This window comes from Orycteropus afer, unplaced genomic scaffold (genome assembly GCF_000298275.1).
Source record: "Orycteropus afer afer isolate SDZICR_OR568_19922 unplaced genomic scaffold, OryAfe1.0 scaffold00096, whole genome shotgun sequence".
NCBI lineage: Eukaryota > Metazoa > Chordata > Mammalia > Tubulidentata > Orycteropodidae > Orycteropus > Orycteropus afer.
Window position 1 is genome coordinate 9,003,004 of NW_006921683.1, and position 14,039 is coordinate 9,017,042.

The following is a 14,039-nucleotide window of genomic DNA, read 5'->3' on the forward strand; positions in this document are numbered from 1 at the left end:
AATTCCCATTCTTCTCAATGTTATCCATAATTTGTCATGATCCACACAATCAAATGCCTTTGCATAGTCAATAAAACACAAGTAAGTATCTTTCTGGTATTCTTTGCCTTGAGCCAAGATCCATCTGACAGCAGCTATGATATCCCTTGTTCCATGCCCTCTTCTGAAACCAGCTTGCACCTCTGGAAGTTCTCTGACAATATACTGCTGCAACCATTTTTGAATTATCTTCAATAAGATCTTACTTGCATGCAGTATTAATGATATTGCTCTATAATTTCCACATTCTGTGGAAATTTCCACTTTTCTTTGGAATAGGTACAAATATGGATCTCTTCCAGTCAGTTGGCCAGGTAGCTGTCTTCCAAATCTCTTGGCATAACCGAGTGAGTGCCTCCAGTGCAGCATCCATTTGTTGAAATATCTCAATAGGTATCCTGTCAATTCCTGAAGCCTTGTTCTTCACCAATTCCTTCATTGCAGCTTCAACTTCCTCCTTCAATACCATTGGTTCTACATCATATGCCACCTCCTGAAATGGATGGTCAACCAGGTCCTTTTAGTACAGTGACTCTGTGTATTCCTTCCATCTTCTTTTGATGTTTCCTGAATCATTCCATATTTTGCCCATAGAATCTTTCAATACTGCAACTCAAGGCTTAAATTTTTTCCTCAGCTCTTTCAGCTTGAGAAATGCTGAGTGTGTTCTTCCCTTTTGGTTTTCTAACTCCAGGTCTTTGCACATATCATTATAGTAATTGGCTTTGTCTGCTCAAGCTGCTCTTTGAAATCTGTTCAGCTCTTTTATCTTGTCATTTCTTTCATTTGCTTTAGCTACTCTCTGCTCAAGGACAAGTTTCAGAGTCTCTTCTGTCATCCAGTTTGGTCTTCTTTTGTTGTCTTTTTAGTGACCTCTTGCTTTCTTCATGGATGATGCTCTTGATGTCATCCCACAATTCACCTGGTTTCCGGTCACTGGTGTTCAATGCATCAAATCTATTCTTTAGCTGGCCTCTAAATCCAGGGGGGATATATTCAAGATCATATTTTGGTTCCTGTGGACTTGTTTTAATTGTCTTCAACTTCAAGTTGAACTTGCATATGAGCAGTTGATGGTCTGTTCCACTATCAGCTCCTGGCCTGGTTTGGGCTGAAGATTTTGAGCTTTTCCATCACCTCTTGCCACAGATAGAGTCAATCTGAGTCTTGTGTGTTCCATCTGGTGAAATCCACATGTACAGCCACCATTTGTGTTGTTGAAAAAAGGTGTTTGCAATGAACAAGTCATTGGTCTTGCAAAATTCTACCATGAGAGTTCCAGCATTATTTCCTGTCACCAAGGCCAAATTTTCCAACTACCGGTGATTCTTCTTTGTTTCCAACTTTTGCATTCTAGTCACCAGTGATTATTAACATATCCTGATTGCATGTCCAGTCAATTTCAGACTGCAGTTGATAAAAACCTTCAATTTCCTCAACCTTGGCTTTGGTGGTTGGTGCATAAATTTGAATAATAGTCGTATTGATGGGTCTTCCTTGTAGGTGTATGAATATTATCCTATCACTGACTGACAGCATTGTACTTCAGGATAGATCTTGAAACATCCTTTGTGATGATGAATGCCACGCCATTCCTCTTTAAACTGTCATTCCCGGCATAGTAGATCATATGGTTGTCTGATTCAAAATGGCCAAAACCAGTCTATTTCAGCTCACTGAAGCCTAGGATATCAATCTTTATGCATTCTATCTCATTTTTGACAACTTACAATTTTCATAGATTCACACTTTGTACATTCCATGTTCCCATTATCAATGCACGTTTGCCACTGTTTCTCCTCAATTTCAGTGGTGCCACGTCAGCAAATGGAGGTCTCAAAAGCTTTACCTTATCCATATGAGTAAGGCTGGTTTTACTTTGATAATGCAGCTCTTGCCCAGTCCTATTTTGAGAGCTTTCTAAGCTAAGTGACTCATCTTCCTCCTCTATATTGGACAATGTTTCTGGACTATTCATAAAGTTGTGCAGTAATGTATCAGACAGTGTTTCTCTGCTATTCATAAGGTTTTCTTTGGCCAATTCTTTGAGAAGTTGATGGCCTCTTCCTTCTTCCTAGTCTGTCTCAGTCTGCAAGGCGAGCTGATACTTGTGCACCATGTGCACCCCACTGGGTTTGAAACACCATTGGCACAGCCTCGAGACTCACAGCAACATGTCACCACAGCAGGACAAACCAACAGACAAGTTTGTCTCCCTTAGCTGTTGGAAACCTCTCCAACCACCCTTACCTGGATCCCTGTGGCTGACTCCTCACTCTGACCCAGTCCCCTTGGCCTTTTCCGTCCTTTCCCCACTTTCCCGCCTTGCTGGTATGGGTCGTGGCCTGGGGTCCCTCTCCTCACCTGGATCCCTGCAGCTGACTCCTCCAGTATAATTTATATATCATAAAATTCACCCATTGTAAGTGTAGAATTCAATTATTTTTAACCATCACCATAATCCAGTTTCAGAAAACTTGTATCACCTCAAGAAGATTTCTTATGGCCATTTTCAGTCAAGACTGCTCCCAAACCCCAGGCCCAGGAATCCACTAGCTGCTTCCTGTCTCTACAGATTTTCATATCATGGGCATTTAATATAAATTTAGTAATGTCACCTATTAAGTCTGGTTTCTTTCACTTAGCATAATGTTTTGAAGGTTCTTTCATGCCGCAGCTTGTATAAGTAGTTGGTTCCTTTTTCTTGCATGCATCTATCCCATTTTATTTAGCTATTCACCAGCTGATGAATATTTGGATTGCTTCTAATCTTTAACTTCTATAAATTACTGTGTTATGAACATTTGTGTGGAAATCTTTGTGTAAACATGTATTTTCAATTAGCTTAGGTAAATACCTAGCAGAGAAATGAATGAGTCACACTGTAAGTTTAGGAGTCCGTGGGTGGCACAAATGGTTAAGCACTCAACTACTAGCTGAAAAGTTGACAACTCGGACCCACTCAGAGGTGCCTTGCTAAACAGGCCTAGTGATCTGCTTCTGAAAGGTCACAGAGCCTTGAGAACCCTATGAGCAGTTCTACTATTCACACATGAGGTTGTCATGAGTCAGAATCAACTTAGTGGCAACTAACAAAAACTATATTTAAAGTTTATATTAATTTTTTAAAAAAACAAACTGTTTTCCAAAGTGGTTGTATACCTGACATTCTAACCAGCAATACACGAGGGTTCTGTTTTATCTACAGCCTCACCAACATTTGTTATTTTCCATTTCTCACGTAATAGCCATTCTAGTGGATGTGAAGTGCTATCTCTTTGTGCTTATATATTTCTTAATTATGTTAAATATATATGTAACAAAAGATTTGCCATTTTAACATAATTACATGTAGAATTAATTATATTTATCATATTATTCAACCACACCACTATCCATTTCCAAATTTTTCTACCACCTCTAACAAATTTCAGTGTCCCCTAAGCAATGAGTTACTCTTTCCACTTTTCTCTCTCCTACTGGTAAAAAAGGGAGCTCTGTTGGCATAGTGTCTAAGGCAACTGACTGCTAACCAGAAGCCTGGCAGTTCAAACCCACCAGCCACTCCTTGGAATGAAGATTGGGCAATCTACAGAGATACTGCTTCAGGAACCCAAGGCAGGGTCGCTATGAGTTGGATTTAACTCAATAGCAGTGAGTTTGGTTTTTTTTGGACTGATAAAAACTAAAAACCTTTGGTCTCTATATACTTGCCAATCTAAGCATTTCATATAAGTGAGATTATACAGTATTTGTCCTTTTGTGACTGACTTATTTCACTCAGCATATTTTCAAGGATCATCCATATTGTAGCATGTATTAGGACTTCATTCTCTTATTGGCTGAGTACAATTCCATTGCATATATGTACCACATTTTGTTTATCTGTTCATCTGTTGATGGGCATTTAAGCTGTTTCTACCTTTTGGCTATTGTGAATAATGCTGGTGAATAAGTGTCTGTGATAAGCTTTTAGTTATTATATACCTAAGAGTGGAAATGCTGAATCATATGGTAATTTCATTCTTAACTTTTCAAGGAACAGCCAAACCATTGTCTACAGTAGCTACACCATTTTATAATGCTACCAATAATGGAAAAGGATTCCCATTCAATTTCTCCACATCTTTGCTACATCTTGTTTTCTGTTTGTTTGTTTTAATCATAGCCATCTTGGTGTGAAGTGATATCTCATTGTGGTTTTGGCTTGCATTTCCCTAATGACTAATGACATTGAGTATCTTTCCATGTGTTTCTTGGCTATGGTAGTTAAGGTTGTGTGTCAACTTGGCTGGGCTTGGTAGAATGGCTGGGCAGTGGGTCGCAGTTATTCCCCATGATAAGGCTGGGAATCAACTCCACGGTGGGATCTACCACAAGCGACTGAGCAGATTTAGGGATGTGGTTTGCTTCCCGTATATAAGAAGCAGCTTTGAGAATGGTCTCTAGTTTATGGCACACTTGACCTCTGCATATAGCCAAGTAATTGTACATCAGTCGGCTATGCTCTGCCTATCTTGGGACTTTCAATGGGCTGGAATTAATGGCCTGTCAAGTTGTTTGGTAGCATTGGGACTGTGCCTTTTTACTGTCAACCTCAAGTATGTCAACCTCAGCAGGGAAGAGCTGCTTAAGTTAAGAAAAGCCTCCAGCTTCAAAGGGCTGGGAGTAGGAGGCAAAACTGAAGCCCAAGGTCGAGGGGCATTCACACATCCCCTAGAGCATGGCACTTTGAACTCAGACTCAAAGCCTCCACACAGTAAGAGAATAAACTCCTGTTTATGGTATTTTCTGTTAAAGCAGCACAGAGGTAACCAATACATTGGCCATTGGTATTTCTTTGTTGATTAAATGTTTATTCAAGTCCTTTGCAAATTTGCATTTCCCTAATGGATCAAGAGGTAGTTAATGAGATACACTATGAGGATTCTATGGTTTAAAACTAAAAATGTGTGTTGCAGTGTTATATTGTTTCACCTTACTTACTCAATTTATATGCTAATCAAATAATCAGAAAAGCTGGACTATATGAAGAACAAGGAGAAGTCACTATGAGTCAGGTTCGACTCAATGGCACATAACAACAACAACAACATATGAAGAACACAGCATCTGAATTGGAAGAAGACTCTTTAACCACCTGAGATGTACAGATGTCACCATCCTGCTTGCTAAAAGTGAAGATAATTTTAAGTACTTTCCAATGAAGATAAAAGAACTAGTGAATCTGTCCTGGAAGAGGTGCAGCCAGAATGTTCCTTGGAAGCAAGAATGGCCAGACTTCATCTCACCTATTTTGGTCATGTTGTAAGAAGGATCCATTCCCTGGAGAAGAATATCATGCATGGTAACGTGGAGGGACAACAAAAAGGGGAAGGCCCTTAATGAGATGGACTGACACAGTGGCTGCAACAATGGGCTCAGGTATAGCAAGGATCATGGGGTTGGCACAGGACTGGGCAGAGTTTCGTCTGCTGTACATGAGGTTGCTGTGAGTCAGAGATGACTCGATGATACCTAACAACAACAATGAAGACAAAAGACTACAGCCTAAAGTATGGATTATACATGACCATATAGAAAACAAAAATCCTTACAACTAATATGTAATATCTTGATAAGCAAAGGGGTGAAGAAATTGAAATTCTCAAGGTATTCTTCTTGGATCAATAATGCCCATGGAAGCAGTAGTCAAAAAAATCATATGACAAATTACACATGGCACATCTGAGGTAAAAGACTTCTTTAATGTTCTAAAAAGCAATGATGTCATTTTAATACCTAATGTGTGCCTGAACCAAATGGTCCTTTCAATTGTCTCATATGCATATGAAATCTGGACAATAAAAAAGGAACAGTGAAGAACTGACACATTTGAATTGTGGTGTTTGTGAAGAATACTACCTATATCATGGACAGTCATAAAACAAAAAACCAAACTAAACTCACTGCCATCGAGTCAGTAGATCCCAACTCTTAGTGACCCCTCCTTGGATTTCCAAGGCAGTATTTCTGTGGAAGCAGATTGCCCAGTCTTCCTTCCAAGGAGTGGCTGGTGGGTTTGAACTGCCAGCCTTCCAATGCCTTAGGCACTACGCCACCAGAGCTCCTATTATCACTAATAACCAAAAACCAAACTCACTGCCATCAAGCTGGATCCAATTATAGCAACCCCTCCTTGGGTTTCTAAGGCAGTATCAATACAGATGTAGATTGCCCAAATCTTCTTTCTGAGGAGCAGCTGGTGGGTTTGAACCAGCAGCCTTCTAGTTAGCAGTCAAATGCCTTAGGCACTGTGCCACCAGAAAGAACAAATATGTCTTGGAGGAAGTACAACTAGATTGCTCCTTTGAAGTGAGGATGATAATACTTCAAATCTTGCTTTCTTTGGACATGAAGTTAGGAGGAACTATTGCTGGATGTAGACATCATGTTTGGTAAAGTAGAGGATCAGTGAAAATGAGGGAGATTCTAAGTGAGATGGATTGACAGTGACTGCAACAACAGGCTCAAACATAGCAATGACTGTGAGGATGGTGCAGGACCAGGCAACATTTTGTTCTGATCTACATAAGCTCATTATGAGTTGGAGCTTAACTCAATAGCACTTAACAACTAATGAGTAATTACACTGAGAATCATTCCATTCATTTATTGCCCATTTGTATAACTTCTTTGGAGAAATAACTATTCCAGTCCTTTGCCCACTTTTAAATTGAGTTGTCTTTTTGTTGTTGAATAGTTCTTTATATAACCCATTATCACACCTTTATCAGATAAATGGTTGCTGAACAGTTTCTCCATTTTGTATGTGGTTGTTAAAGTGCTCTGATGCACAAAAGTGTTTTTGTTTTGTTTTGTTTTGAGTAAATAATTTATCTACTTTTTTTTTGTAGCTTATGCTTCTGGTGTCATATCTAAGTATCAACTCTCAAAAACATGGTCTTCAAACATTACCCCTATATTTTCTTATTAGAGTTTTATGGTTTTAGTATCTATATTTAGGTCACTGATCTATTTTTAGCTAATTTTCATACATAGTGTGAGGCATACACCCAACTTCCTTTGTTTTTATGTGGAGATCCAATTTTCCCAGCATTATTTGTTGAGGGACTAGTCTTTCACCATTGGATGGGCTCAGCACATTGGTTGAAAATCATTTGACCAGAGATTTATGAGCTTATTTCTGGATTCTCCGTTCTATTCCATTGATTTATAAGTCTGGGAGCTCTGGTGGCATAGTGCCTAAGGCATGTGACTGCTAACCAGAAGGCTGGTGGTTCAAATCCACCAGCCACTCCTCGGAAGGAAGGTTGGGCAATCTACTTCCATAGTGATACTGCCTCGGAAACCCAAGGAGGGGTCACTAGTACTCATATCCGACTTGATGGCAGTGAGTTTGGTTTGGTTTTTTTAAGTCTATATTTATATATTACACAATTTTAACATATATTTTAGGTATATAATTTGGCCTTCAAAGGCCTCTCAGATTTTTTAATCAAATTTCTATTCTAATTCATTCATCAAGACATTAATAAGCTGTTTGGTTTTTGATGCCATAGAAAAAAAGGCAAATTTATTCAATGATCCCATGGATATTCAACAGACAGAGGCCTGTAATTGAATATAATAATAGATCTCACAAAATCTTAGAACTGGTAGTGACAATAGAGTTCAAGTATTTAAACAATGTAATTTGACAGGGAAAAAAATGCTGAGATTCAGAGGGGTGACATGATTAATTCCAGTTCACACAAATATTGACTGGCAGAGTTGATGTCAGAACCCAGATAAGCCAGCTTCCAATTTGGTATTCTTTGAATCAGTTAGGGTCCTTTTTGTTGTAAGACACAAACTGGCTAACATAAGCAAAAATGAAAATATTTTTAAATTCTGAGAATTTGTATGCCCAAAGGCTCAGAATAAACAGGAACTAGGCAGTTCTGGAAGGAGCTCTAGTGGTGCAGTGGTTAAGGCATTGGGTCTGTTAACAAAAAGGTCTCTGGTTGGAACCCACCAGCCATACCACAGAAGAAAGATGAGGCAGTCTGCATCTGCAAAAATTTATAGCCTTGGACACTGCAAACACGGCAAGGAGGCCCCATATTCTGACCTCCTCTAATCCCACAAGAGGAAGACAGAATCACCATCAATAGCCCAAGGCCTATTACTGCATGGCCAGACATGCTGCCTCCCTCCAGCCCTTTCACCAACCATTCCCAAAGCACCCACTACGTCTCTCCTGAGTTCGATAATTCACTGCAGTGGCCACACAGAGCTCACAGATTATGGGGTTTATTAGGGAAGCAGCACAGGCTACAATTCAAGTTCAGGAAAAATGCTCAGTCTCTCTCCCAGCCCACCATCCCTCAGCCAACAGTCTCTCACAGTCTCTTTCCCAGAAGTGCTGGTCCCTCGGTGTCTCACTCAGCAATGCGTGTCTCTTGTGTCTCTTTCCCACCAATGCATGTCTCAAGAGCCCGTGTCTATTTCAGCAGCACGTCTTCCTCAACCACCAGTGAGAGAGAGTTCTGCCTCTAGGAGGCCTCCTTTTGAGCCTGGCAGGGTGGTCAAACTAGCCAATCACAGCATCAGAACTCTAAGCACCTGAGAGAGAGTGGGAACCTCCCAGAACATTGTATTGTGCCATGACCAACAGAAATACTCCACGTGAATAACATTTACAATCAGGAGCTTCTCAGTTGCTCATTCCACCACTGAGTTTACAATGATTTATGGGTAGAAAAGCCATACTAAGTAATTTACTACACTGCAGACACCTTATGGGGGTCAGAATTGAATCAGTGGCACTGAGTTTGGTTTTTGATTTTAGGCAGCTCAAAAAGGTTTCCATGACCCCATGGCAATAACTACTATAGAGCCAATGGAATGAATGGATAAAATCTAGCAATGTTTGCTGTCCTTTGTCGTTCTGATTGTACAAGATTTTCTTCTTTTGGCCTTCAATGGCCAGTCCTCTCCCTCCTTACTCCTTGCAAGTTGAATTTGCTTCCCAGGATAGTGGCTGAGAAGGTCAAGTATTCATCTTCCCAGCTTCCTGTGGTCCAGTATAGGGAAATGAGATATAAGGGGAAGTCTGCTGAAGATTCTCTGTGGAGTACTTTCTTCCCTGAGAGAGAGTGGAAGGAGAAACAGGCAGAAAAAGGAAGCAGGAAGAGTGGGATAAGGGAAAAGAGAAGTAAAAGGGGAAGAGAGGGAGAAGGAATTCTCTGCATTTCCTGGTTCATGCTCTCCCTATCTCTTTTATACATTCCAGTGTGAATATAAGGAGCTCTGGTTACATAATGTCTAAGGCATTTAACTACTAATCAGAAGGCTAGCAGTTCAAACCCACGAGCCACTCTTTAGAAGGAAGGTTGGGCAATCTACTTCTATAGTGATACTACCTTGGACACCCAAGGAGGGGTCATTATGAGTCAGATCTGACTCAATGGCAGTGGGTGTGTGAATACATGAAATCTAGAGTTAGAGAGGAGTTCTTGGGTGGCACAAATGGTTAAGTGTTCTATTATTAAATGAAAGTAATGGCTTGAACTCATCCAGAGGCACCTTAAAAGTAAAACCTGGGAGTTCTGTTAATATGGTGGAATAGGCAGACAAACTACACAGACTTCAAAAAAGAAAAGGAGAACCAATTAACACAGATACAGAAGATAATCCTGGACCCCTCATCTTTGAAAGGAAGGATACAGATGTGGACTAAACTCCAACTAGTATGGGAACCTGCATGAAAACACCAAAAAAGGAGACATACAGAGCTGCGGTTTGTCAGTGATCCTGACAGCATAGACAGCTTCAATATTGCCAAGTGGTATTAGGACCTAAGAATTAACCTAAAAATTGGCCCTGCTAGGCAGGGACTGCAAGGAGGACTGTGCTAGTGGCTGGTGAATAAAAAGGAAAGCAGCAAAGAGGGAGATGGGCAGAGCTGTGGGTTTTTGCCTGTCCAGAGGACCTAGCCATTTTGAATGTTTAGAAGAGGTTCAACTGTGTTGGATATGTAAAGCAACAGTGTTCTCTCAGCTTCCGGGGACATAAGAATATGCTCCACTTGCCAGGGATGGCAAGGAAGTTTTGGATGAATTCCCCTTGTTACCCTTATACCCTACAACCTCCTAGTGCAGCCATCCCTCACACCCTCACACCCACCTCCCTTCTGAGCCATCAGGAATTCCATCCCAGTCTGTGTGCTCTGATGGAAACTGGGTGCCTTGCCCCGATTTTTTTTTCTCTTTTTAATTCCTTTGTTTTTGTCTGTTTTAAAATTAATATTACTATCATTATTCTTTTTTTTTTTTTTTAATCCTTTTTTATTATTATCCTTATTCTTTCCTTCCCAGGTTCTAGTTTTCAGGTTTTTCTCACTTCCCTGTTCCTGGTTCCCATTTTTTTCTTTCTCATGATTAACCCCATTCCTTGTTTTTCTTTTTGAGCTTTCCCCATTTGTTTTCTTCATTATTCTCCATTCTACCTCTTTTCTCTTGTAGCAAGCCCTCACCAGATACTGCAGTGTTTTACTTTTGTCTTTAATTCTTTTCTTTCTTCCTTTTTTTGGTGACTGTCCTGTGTGCTTGTTTATGAGGTGTGTTTTTAGTCTATTTGCTTTTATTTTTGAGGGTTTTTTGATCATTGTTTTTGTGTAACTGCATGGGAGACAGAAACTGTGCCTATACAACACAACCACACCCACACTTCCTGCAGCTCCACTTACAGAGTGAGAGCCACCAATTCTTTATGCATTAACTGGTCAATAATACATGACCATCAAAAAAAGCCTGATTTACCCTTAACTGCTCTTCACAAACAGTTACAAGTGATCTAAATACAACAACATCACAATATCTTGGAGACAATAGACCATCACAGTACACACAAAGAAGCAAGATAAAGCAGTACAAACAAGGGAGTAGGATATAGACCCAGAACACATCCCTGAGGAAGAAGCAGCACTGGAAATCCCTGATAGGAATTCAAAAGAATTATACTTAGGTATCTTCACAAGATTAAGAGTCAGATCAAGTAAAACACAGACATATTAAGGAAGGCACACACAAAATCCTGGAACAATTTCAGAAGACAACAAAAGAACAAAATGATGAAATAAATGAAAAATTAGAAATGATACAAAATCTACAGATAGAAATCCAGAAGATTAATACTAAATTTTCAGAAATAGATAACACATTGAAAAGGCAAAGCAGTAGAATCCAGTGAATGGAAGACAAAGTCAATGACATTGAAGACAAATACCTGAATACTTCTTAGGAAAGGGATCAATCAGAAAAAAATCATAACAAAATGAAGAAAGCCTAAAGTTCATGTGGGATGCCATCAAAAAGAACAATCTACGTGTAATCAGAATTCCAGATATGGAAGAGAAAAAGAAAACTACTGAGAAAACTGTCCAAGATTAGTTGGAAGAGAACTTCCCAGATATAATGAATGATAAAAATATATCCACTCAGGAAGTCTAACAAAACCCAAACAGGAAAGAAGACAAAAGAAAATGAACAAGACATATCATCATCAAACTCATCAAAACCAAAGACAAAGAAAGAATCCTAAAAACAGCATAGGAAAAATGAAAAGTTACCTTCAAAGGACAACCAATAAGAATAAGCTCTGATTTCTCAGCAGAAACCATGGAAGCGTGAAGTAAATGGGATAGTATATATAAAACCCTGAAAGAGAAAAATTTCCAACCAAGAATAATATACCCAATGAAATTGTACCTCAAATAGGATGGTGAAATGAGGAGATTTCCAGACAAGCAGAAAGTAAGGGAATTTGTTAAAACCAGACCAACCATACAAAAGATACTAAAGTCAGTCCTTTGAACAGAGAACCAATAATAGCAAACAACAACCGACCATTAAAACACAAGGTGAAATAACCCAGAAACCAACACAGCTATGGATGTATCCAAAGTAAAATAAGCTTACAAGATTGTAAACAAGGAACCAGAGGCATCTATTGGAAAATGAGGACAACTAAAAACCAAAAAGAGGGAAAAAGTAGTGTAGTTAAGACCTTCTAAGTGGTGAGGAACTCAAGAGAGTTGCAAGATAGGAGAGATTGTTCTAAACTCGGAGAGAAAATTGTAAATCACAGGGTAACCTCAAAGAAAAATGATAATACTTAACGTCACAATAAAAAAAAAAAAGAGGACAAGCACAAATATTTACCAAATACTAAAACAACAGCAACAAAGGAAATGATAACAGGAATCATAAACATAATGAGCTCAGCACAGAAAATTTTATGGAATAAAGAAAACAGGAACACCATGAAAAAACACATAAAAACTGACAGCAACAAACTCATACTTCTCAATAATTACTCTGAATGACAACAGATTAAACGCACCACCACTCAAGAGACAGAGAGTTGCAAACTGGATAAGAAAACATGACGCATCAATATACTGTCTATAAGAGACACATCTTAGAGACAAAGAAAAAAATAAACTAAAAATCAAAGGTTGGAAAAAGATATATCAAGCAAATGGCAACTGTAAGAGAGCAGGAATGGCAATATTAATTTCTGATAAAATTGACTTTAAGACAAAAACCATCATAAGAGACAAGGAAGGACATTATATAATGATTAAAGGATCAATTGAATAAGAAGATATAACCATAATAAATATCTATGGACCCAATGAAAGAGCCCCAAAAATATGTAAATCAGAATTGAAAAGGCAAATAGATGACTCCACCACCATAGTAGAAGACTTTCATATACAACTTCCAATGAAAGACAGAACAACTGAAAAAAAAAAAAGCTCAACAAAGACACAAAAGAACTAAACAATACAATCCACCAAATTGACCTTGTAGACATCCACAGTGAACTTCACTCAACAACAGCAGAATAACATTCTTTTCCAGTGCACAGGGAACATTTTCCATGATAGATCATACATGAGGCCATAAATGAAGCCTTAATCAATTTAAAAAAACATTGAAATACTGCAAAGCATCTTCTCAGATCACATGCTGTATAATTAGAAATCAACATTAGGGAGATCAATGGAAAAAGAGCAAACACATAGAAACTGAAAAACACCTTCCTTACGAATGGCTGTGTAATAGAAGAAATAAAAAGTGAACTGAAAAAATTCCTTGAATCAAACAAGAATGAAAACACAACATACCAAAATCTTTGGGACACAGCAACAGCAATGATCAGTGGCCAATTTATAGCAATAAATGCACACATCAAAAAAGAACAAAGAGCCAAAATCAACACTTTAAACACACATCTCCAACAATCAGTAAAAGAACAGCAAGAAAAGCCTACAGTCACCAGAAGAAAACAAATAATAAAGAATTGAGCAGAAATCAATGAAACAGAAAATAGAAAAAATCAAGTCTAGAAGTTGATTTTTTAAAAAGATTCATAAAATTGACAAACTGCTGGTAAATTTAACAAAGAAAAAGAGGGAGAGAATACAAATGACACGAATAAGAAACAAAATGTGCAATATCACAACAGAACCAACTGAAATAAAAAGGATAATATCAGGATACTATGAAGAACCATACTCCAACGAGTTTGAAAATCTGGAAGAAATGGACAGATTTCTAGAAACACACCCCTTACCTAAACTAACACAGACTGAGTGGAAAAGTTGAATAGATCAATAACACAAGAAGAAATTAAACAGGTTATAAAAAATTATCAACAAAAAAGTCCTGCCACAGACAGTTTTACTGGAGAATTCTACCAAACATTCAGAGAAGAACTGATACCACTCCTACTCAAAATATTCCACAACATAGAAAACGATGGAATCCTCCTGAATTCATTTTATGAAGCAAGCATTACCTTGATACCAAAACCAAACAAAGAGATCACTCAAAAGGAAAATTACGGACCAATATCCTTCATGAATAGAGATGCAAAAATCTTCAACAAAGGGAGGCGGGGCAAGATGGCGGACTAGGCAGAAGGATTGCACAGACCCTCTTCAACAA